Here is a 9,647-nt window from a genome sequence, read left to right as displayed (position 1 = left end):
CGACTAGATGGTATTATCTAGCGAAAATTAAGTGTACCGAGACTCTTTAGATGTTAATTCATCATCTTAGGTTATTATTGATATGATTATGCGGTTGTTTATCGTAGCCATATTATTTTTATGTGTTGTTACGTTTAACTTATGGTCATAATAAATTTATGCACATTGAACATTTGATATGAGATGTTGCGTGTATTGTGAGGCAACATTAACCATCATTTTTTCCTTCGAAGTTACCTAGCATAGGTATTGAAAATAAATATTTTATGGTTGGATATGAAGTCATTCTATTTTACTACAAGATTCCTTATACTATATGTAAAGATCATGATTATGGGAAATCTGAACAAACTGAAGTATTTGTTCTGTTGAAATATAGTCACTTTATGTGGTTTCTTACGATAGGTTGGTAACCAATGGTTGTTCATACTTTCTGCCGTAGGGCCAATTTGTGTCACTATCTGGATCATTGTTGGTACAAGAGATGGGAGGCCATCATACTCGAACTCGCAGGCTGAGTGTTTCACTACCAGGTCATGATGTCTGTATCTTGTGTGTCGGAGTTGCTGGAGTTCTGATTGCCTACATGCATATACAGGTATGTTCTTTCTCTGATGCCAACCTCAAATCTTAGTACATTAAGTATGCAACAATAGTTTCATGTACAACTTTACTTAGGTGAGTTTCTGCCTCTTCTTTTTTTGTCTAATAACTATGATGATACCTAAGGTTTAGTAGGAGACTCTTTAGTGCCGGCACACTAGAGTTATTTGTTGTACTTAGTTTCGTGCGAGACCTCTTTCTCGTTTTTGCTGACGAACTGGCGTCGGGTTAGTTTCACTCGAGTAATGGAACCGGGGAGTTTCTCCCTATCAATCTAAACAAAACATACATCATCTTGTTAATTATATTTCCAAATAGCCAAACATGGACTTCTTTGCATAATTTAGTTTCAGTGTATTTTGTATTTCTTCAAATTCTACCGACTCATACACATAATCAAAATACAATGTTCATGTCCTAGATTTTGGTTTTCCGACAAGGACATGCTTACTGAATGATGTTCTGTGGCTCGTGTTATAATTGAATGTAGCTTCATGTTTTTCCGTCACTTGTGTAAGGGACACAAAGTTGTGTAAAATTAATTTCCTATGTTTTTCACATAAGTGGCAGTCACATTTATTCTTTTTTCTCACTAGAGAAAATACATAACCACCATCCTTATCAATTGTGCATAATTTAGCTGAAAGTAAACCTTTGCATGACATAGTTTCGGAACGAAGTCACGGAGAGAATATATCACAATGTTCACGTCCTGATTTTTTATTTTCTGACAAGGCATGGCTACTATATTATATCGTAACTTGAGAATAGCTTCATGATTTTTTTTTGTCATTGTGCAAGGAACACCAAGTTACCGGACTATTTTCTTGTTGCTGTTAGACTATTTTTTATCATTAATTCCAAAGACTTTTTACATCAGTAACAACAACCTACTATTCTATTAGCACACTACGTAAATGAGTAACCACCATGTTTATATGAACATATTGTGGTGGGAAGCTTGAGCACCGACATCGGTGAAAAGAAGGCAATGGTGCAATAAGTTGCCCCATTTTAAACCTGCATTAGCATCACCAAAGCCCACATTGATCGCGTGTGCACCTATCGGCGTGGGGATGGGACCGATCAACCCGCCTTCCAAGGGCACGCTGAGCGAATCCACCAGCGGTCGGGGGATGTCCAGCATGTCCTGCAAGTGAGCTTCGCCTATCTAGCATCATCAGTGACGGCTTGATGGTCATTAGTATAAGCCTCGCAATGAGAGGAAGAAAAACCCTGACTAGATGTTGTTATCTAGTGAAAATTAAGTGTACCGAGACTCTTTAGATGTTAATTCACCATCTTGGGTTATTATTGATATCATTATGTGGTTGTTTATCATAGTTGGATTATTGCTATGTCGTCGCATTTAACTTATGCTCATAATCAATTTATGCACATTTAGCATTTGATATGAGATGTTGCGTGTATTGTGAGGCAACATTAACCATCATTGTTTCCTTCGAAGATACCTAGCTTAGCTATTTAAAATAGCTATTCTATGGGTGGATATGAAGTTATCCTATTTTTCTACAAGATTCCTTATACTATATGTAAAGATCATTGTTATGGGAAACCTGAACAAACTGAAGTATTCGTTCTATTGAAATATAGTCAATTTATGTGGCTTCTTACGATAGGTTGGTACCGATGATTTTTTATATTATTTTGCCGTAGAGCCGATTTGAGATATTGTCACTATCTGGATCATTGTTGCTACAAGAGATGGGAGACCATCATACTCGAACCGGCAGGGTGTGTTATAAATTGAATGTAGCTTCATGTTTTTCTATCACTTGTGTAAGGAACACAAAGTTGTCGAACTATTATGTACAAATACTTCCCTATGTTTTTGACATATGTGGCAGTCACATTTATTCTTTTTCACACTAGAGAAAATACATAACCACCATCCTTATCAACATGTGCATAATTTAGTTGAAAGTAAACCTTTGCATGACTTTGTTTCAGAAACTACGTCATGGAGAGAATATATCACAATGTTCACGTCCTGGATTTTTATTTTGCTGACAAGGCATGCCTACGATATTCTATCGTAACTTGAGAATAGCGTCACTGATTTTTTGGTCACTAGTGCAAGGAACACCAAGTTACCAAACTATTTTCTTGTTGTTGTTCAGACTATTTTGTATGATTACTTCGAAAGACTTTTCACATCGTTGACAACAACCTACTATTCTATTAGCACACTACATAAGAAATGAATATAACCACCATGTTTATATGAACATATTGTGGTGGGAAGCTATCAGCACCGACATCGGTGAAAAGAAGGCAAAGATGCAACAAGATGCCCCATCTAAACCTGCATTAGCATCACCAAAGCCCACGCTGATCGCGCATGCACCTATCGGCGTGGGGATGGGGCCGAGCAGCCCGCCTTCCAGGGGCACGCTGAGCGAATCCTCCATCGGTCCGGGGATGTCTAACATGTCCTCGCAAGTGAGCTCCGTCTGTCTAGCATCATTATTAATAGCTTGACGATCATCAATATATAAGCCTGCAATGAGAACAATAAAAACTACGACTCGATGGTATTATCTAGCGAAAATTAAGTGTACCGAGACTCTTTAGATGTTAACTCATCATCTTGGGTTATTATTGATATCATTATGTCGTAGTTTATCGTAGTCGGATTATTGCTATGTTGTTATGTTTAACTTATGGTCATAATAAATTTATGCATATGAGATATTGCGTATATTGTGAGGCAACATTAACCATCATTGTTTCCTTCGAAGTTACCTAGCAATATGTATTGAAAAGTAACTATTTTATGGTTGGATATGAAGTAATTCTATTTTGCTACAAGATTCCTTATACTATATGTAAAGATCATGGTTATGAGAAACCCGAACAAACTGAAGTATTTGTTCTGTTGAAATATAGTCACTTTATGTGGTTTCTTACGATAGGTTGGTAACCGATGGTTGTTCATATTTTCTGCCGTAGGGCCAATTTGATATATTGTCACTATATGGATCATTGTTGGTACAAGAGATGGGAGGCCATCGTAATCGAACTTGCAGGCTGAGTGTTTCACTACAAGGTCCTGATGTCCGTGTCTTGGGAGGCGGAGTTGCTGGAGTTCTGATTTCCTACATACCTATACAGGTATGTTCTTTCTCTGACACCAACCTCAAATCTTGGTACATTAAGTATGCAACAATAGTTTCATGTACAACTATACTTAGGTGAGTTTCTACCTCTTCTTTTTTGTCTAAGAACTATGATGATACCTAAGTTTTAGTAGGAGACACTTTAGTACCGGCACACTAGATTTATTTTATGTATTTAGTTTCGTGCAAGACTTCTTTTTCTGTTTTTGCTAATGAACTGGCTGTCGGGTTGGTTTCACTCGAGTAATGGAACCGGGGAGTGTCTCCCTATCAATCTAAACAAAACATACATCATCTTGTTAATTGTATTTCCAAATATCCAAACATAGACTTCTTTGCATAAGCATGAGTTTCGGTGTATTTAGTATTTCTTAAAACTTCTACCGACTCATACAGAGAATCAAAATACAATGTTCATGTCCTAAATTTTTGTTTTCCGACAAGGACATGCTTACTAACCGATGTTCTACGGATTTTGTTATAAATTCAATGTAGCTTCATGGTTTTCCGTCACTTGTGTAAGGAACACAAAGTTGTCGAACTATTATGTAAAATTACTTCCCTATGTTTTTCAGATAAGTGGTAGTCACATTTATTCTTTTTTTCATACTAGTGAAAATACATAACCACCATCCTCATCAACTCTGCATAATTTAGCTGAAAGTAAACCTGTGCATGACATAGTTTCAGAAACTAAGTCATGGAGAGAATATATCACAATGTTCACGTCCTGATTTTTCATTTTCTGACAAGGATGGCTACTATATTTTATCGTAACTTGAGAATAGCTTCATGATTTTTTTGTCACTGTGCAAGGAACACCAAGTTACTGGACTATTTTCTTGTTACTGTTTGACTATTTCGTATCATTACTTCCAAAGACTTTTCACATCTGTAACAACAACCTACTATTCTATTAGCACACTACATAAATGACTAACCACCATGTTTATATGAACATATTGTGGTGGGATGCTTCAGCACCGACATCGGTGAAAAGAAGGCAAAGATGCAACAAGCTGCCCCTTTTTAAACCTGCATTAGCATCACCAAAGCCCATGTTGATCGCGTGTGCACCTATCGGTGTGGGGATGGGACCTAGCAGCCCGCCTTCCAGGGGCACGCTGAGCGAATCCTCCAGCAGTTGGGGGATGTCCATCATGTCCTGCAAGTGAGCTTCGTTTGTCTAGCATCATCAGTGATAGCTTGACGGTCATCAATATAAGCCTGCAATGAGAACAAGAAAAACCCCGACTAGATGTTGTTATCTGGTTGTTTATCATAGTCGAATTATTACTATGTCGTCGCGTTTAACTTATGGTCATAATAAATTTATGCACATTTACCATTTGATATGAGATGTTGCGTGTATCGGGAGGCAACATTAACCATCATTGTGTATTGGGAGGCAACATTAACCAACATTAACAGTCAGTCAGAAGGCATGTAGTTGCTAGAAAACAAAAATCTAGGACCTAAAATTTGTGTTACCCTTCTGTGTGTGACTAGGTAAAGTTTGAAGAAATACTAAATATACTAAAAATAGACTATGCAAAGTAGTCTATTTTTGGATATTTGCAAATATAATTAACGAAATCATGTAAGTTTTGTTTAGATCGATAGGGAGACACTCCCGGTTCTATTACTTAAGTGAATCCAACCCGATGCCAGTTCATCAGCCAAAACAGAAAAGATGTCTTGCACGAAAACTAAATACAGAAAATAACTCTAGTGTGCCAGCACTAGAGGGTCTCCTACTAGAACTTAATTATAATTATAGGTCTCCTACTAAAACTTAAGTATCACCATGTAATTGAAGTGATCCTTCCTCTGTCTACCATCATCAATAGCAGCTTGACCAGCATCCGTAGAAGCCTGCAATGAGAAGAAGAAAACCCCGACTAGATTTTCTTATCTAGTGCAATTTTAGGTGAGGTAAGACTCTTTAGATTTTAATTCGTCGTCGTGGATTATTATCGCTATCCTTTACATGAGATGCTTACTGACTGATGCTCTATGGATAGTGTTATAAATTGAATGTAGCTTCATGTTTTTCCATCACTTGTGTAAGGAACACAAAGTTGTCGGACTACTATGTACAATTACTTCCCTATGTTTTTCACATAAGTGATAGTCATATTTATTATTTGTCACACTAGAGAAAATACATAACCACCATCCATATAAACTGTGCACAATTTAGCCAAAAGTAAACCTTTCCATGACATAACTAATAGGTAATAGACCATCCTTGAACGTAACTTTTCACACCATTGACAAAAACCTACTATTCTATTAGAACACTACAGAAATGACTAACCTCCATGTTTATATGAACATATTGTGGTGGGAAGCTTCAGCACCGACATCGTTGAAAAAAAAAAACGAAAATATGCAACAAGCTGCCACATTTAAACCTGCATTAGCATCACCAAAGCCCAGGCTAGTCGCGCATGCACATATCGGCGTGGGGATGGGACCGAGTAGCCCGCCTTCCAGGGGCAGGCTGAGCGAATCCTCCAGCGGTCGGGGGATGTCCAGCATGTCCTGCAAGTGAGCTTCGTCTGTCTAGCATCATAAGTGAGATCTTGACGGTCATCCATATAAGCCTGCAATGAGAAGAAAAAACCCCGTCTAGATGTTGTTAACTAGTGAAAATTAAGTGTACCGAGACTCTTAAGATGTTAATTCATCGTCTTGGGTTATTATTGCTATCATTATGTGGTTGTTTATCGTAGTCGATTATTGCTATATCGTCGCGTTTAACTTATGGTCACAATAAATTTATGCACATTTAACATTTCATATGAGATGTTAAATGTATTGTGAGGCAACATTAACCATCATTGTTTCCTGGAAAGATACCTATCTTAGGTATTGAAAATAACTATTCTATGGGTGGATATGAAGTTATTCTATTTTTGTACAAGATTCCTTATACTATATGTAAAGATGATGATTATGGGAAACCTGAACAAACTGAAGTATTCATTCTGTTGAAATATAGTCACTTTATGTGGTTTCTTATGATAGGTTGGTAACCGATGGTTGTTCATATTTTCTGCGGCAGGGCCGATTTGAGATATTGTCACTATCTGGATCATTGTAGTTACAATATATGGGAGACCATCGTACTCGAACCGACAGGCTGAGTGTTTCACTACCAGGTCCTGATGTCCGTGTCTTGGATGGCGGAATTGTTGGAGTTCTGATTTCCTACACACCTATACATGTATTTACTTTTTCTGAGGCTAACCTCAAATTAGTACATTAATTATGCAACAATAGTTTCATGTACAACTTTACTTAGGTGAGTTTCTACCTTTTCTTTTATGTCTAAGAACTATGATGATACCTAAGTTTTACTAGGAGACTCTCTAGTGCCGGCACACTAGAGTTATTTTATGTATTTAGTTTCATGCAAGACTTCTTTTCTCGTTTTTGCTGAAGAACTAGCATCGGGTTGGTTTCACTCGAGTAATGGAACCGGGAGTGTCTCCCTATGGATCTAAAAAAATACATGATTTTGTAAATTATATTTGCAAATAGCCAAACATATTCTTCTTTGCATAATTTAGTTTCGAGTGTATTTAGTATTTCTTCAAATTTCACCGAGTCATACACAGTAATGGAAACACAATGTTTATGTCATAGATTTTGATTTTTCGAGAAGGCCATGCTTACTCGGGTAATGTTCTGTGGATAGTGTTATAAACCGAATGTAGCTTCATGTTTTTCCATCACTTGTGTAAGGAACACAAAGTTGTCGGACTATTATGTACAATTACTTCCCTATGTTTTTCACATAAGTGATTGTCATATTTATTCTTTTTCACACTAGAGAAAATACATAACCACCTTCCTTAGCAATTGTGCAAAATTTAGCTGAAAGTAAACCTTTGCATGACATAGTTTCAGAAACTAAGTCATGGAGAGAATATATCACAATGTTCACGTCCTGGATTTTTGTTTTCTGAGAAAGCATGCCTACTATATTCTATCGTAACTTGAGAATATCTTTAGGATTTTTTTCTCACTAGTGCAAGGAACACAAAGTTGCGAGACTATTTTCTTGTTGTTGTTAGACTACTTTGTATTATTTCCTCCAAAGACTTTTCGCATCAGTGACAACAACCTACTATCTATTAGCACACTACATAAATAACTAACCACCATGTTTATATGAACATATTGTGGTGGGAAGCTTCAAGCACCAACATGAGTGAAAAGAAGGCAAATATGCAACAAGCTGCCCCATCTAAACATGCATTAGCGTCACCAAAGCCCATGCTGGTCGTGCGTGCACCTATCAACGTGGGGATGGGACCGAGCAACCCGCCTTATGGGGCACGCTGAGTGAATCCTCCAGCATTCGGGGGATTTCCAGCATGTCCTGCAAGTGAGTTTCGGCTATCTAGAATCATCAGTGACAGCTTCACGGTCATCAATATAAGCCTACAATGAGAATAAGAAAAACCCCGACTAGATGTTGTTATCTAGTGAAAATTAAGTGTACCGAGACTCTTTAGATCTTAATTCACCGTCTTTAGTTATTATTGCTATCATTATGTGGTTGTTTATCGTAGTCAGATTCTTGCTATTCTGTCACGTTTAACTTATGGTCATAATAAATTTATGCATATTTAGCATTTAATATGAGATGTTGCGTGTATTGTGAGGCAACATTAACCATCATTGTTTCCTTCGAAGATACCTAGCTTGGGTATTGAAAATAACTATTCTATGGGTGGATATGAAGTTGTTCTATTTTGCAACAAGATTCCTTATACTATATGTAAAGATCATGATTATGGGAAACCTGGACAAACTGAAGTATTCGTTCTCTTGAAATATAGTAACTTTATGTGGTTTCTTACGATAGGTTGGTACCGATGGTTGCTCATATTTTCTGCCGCAGGGCCGATTTGAGGTATTGTCACTATCTCGTATCATTGTTGGTACAAGAGATGGGAGACCATCGTACTCGAATCGGCAAGCTGAGTGTTTCACTACCAAGTCCTAATGTCCATGTCTTGGGCGGCGGAGTTTCTAGAGTTCTGATTGCGTACACACCTATACATGTGAGTACTTTCTCTCAGGCCAACCTCAAATCTTAGTACTTTAAGTATGCAACAATAGTTTCATGTACAACTTTACTTAGGTGAGCTTCTACCTCTTCTTTTATGTCTAAGAACTATGACGATACCTAAGTTTTAGTAGGAGATTCTAGTGCTGGCACACTAGAGTTATTTTCTATATTTAATTTCGTGCAAGACTTCTTTTCGGTTTTTGCTGATGAACTGGCGTCGGATTGGCTGCGCTCGAGTAATGGAACCGGGGAGTGTCTCCCTATCGATCTAAACCAAACTAAAATGAATTTGTTAATTATATTTGCAAATATCCAAACATTGACTTCTTTGCATAATTTAGTTTAAGTATATTTAATATTTCTTCAAATTTTACTGAGTCATACACAGAATGAAAACACAATGTGCATGTCCGGTATTTTGGTTTTCCGACAAGGACATGCTTACTGACTGATGTTCTGTGGATAGTGTTATAAATTGAATGTCGCTTCATGTTTTTTCCATCACTTGTGTAAGGAACACAAAGTTGTCGAACTATTATGTACAATTACTTCCCTATGTTTTTCACATAAGTGACAGTCACATTTATTCTTTTTGACACTAGAGAAAATACATAACCACCATCCGTATCAACTGTGCATAATTTTGCTGAAAGTAAACCTTTGCATGACATAGTTTCAGAAACTAAATCATGGAGAGAATATATCACAATGTTCACGTCCTGGATTTTTATTTCTCTAACAAGGAATGCCTACTATATTCTATTGTAACTTGAGAATAGCCTCAGGATTTTTTTGTCAATAGTGCAAGGAACACC

This window comes from Lolium rigidum, chromosome 3 (genome assembly GCF_022539505.1).
Source record: "Lolium rigidum isolate FL_2022 chromosome 3, APGP_CSIRO_Lrig_0.1, whole genome shotgun sequence".
Taxonomy (NCBI): domain Eukaryota; kingdom Viridiplantae; phylum Streptophyta; class Magnoliopsida; order Poales; family Poaceae; genus Lolium; species Lolium rigidum.
The sequence above is the reverse complement of the archived record's forward strand: the minus strand, read 5'-3'. Positions refer to the sequence as shown.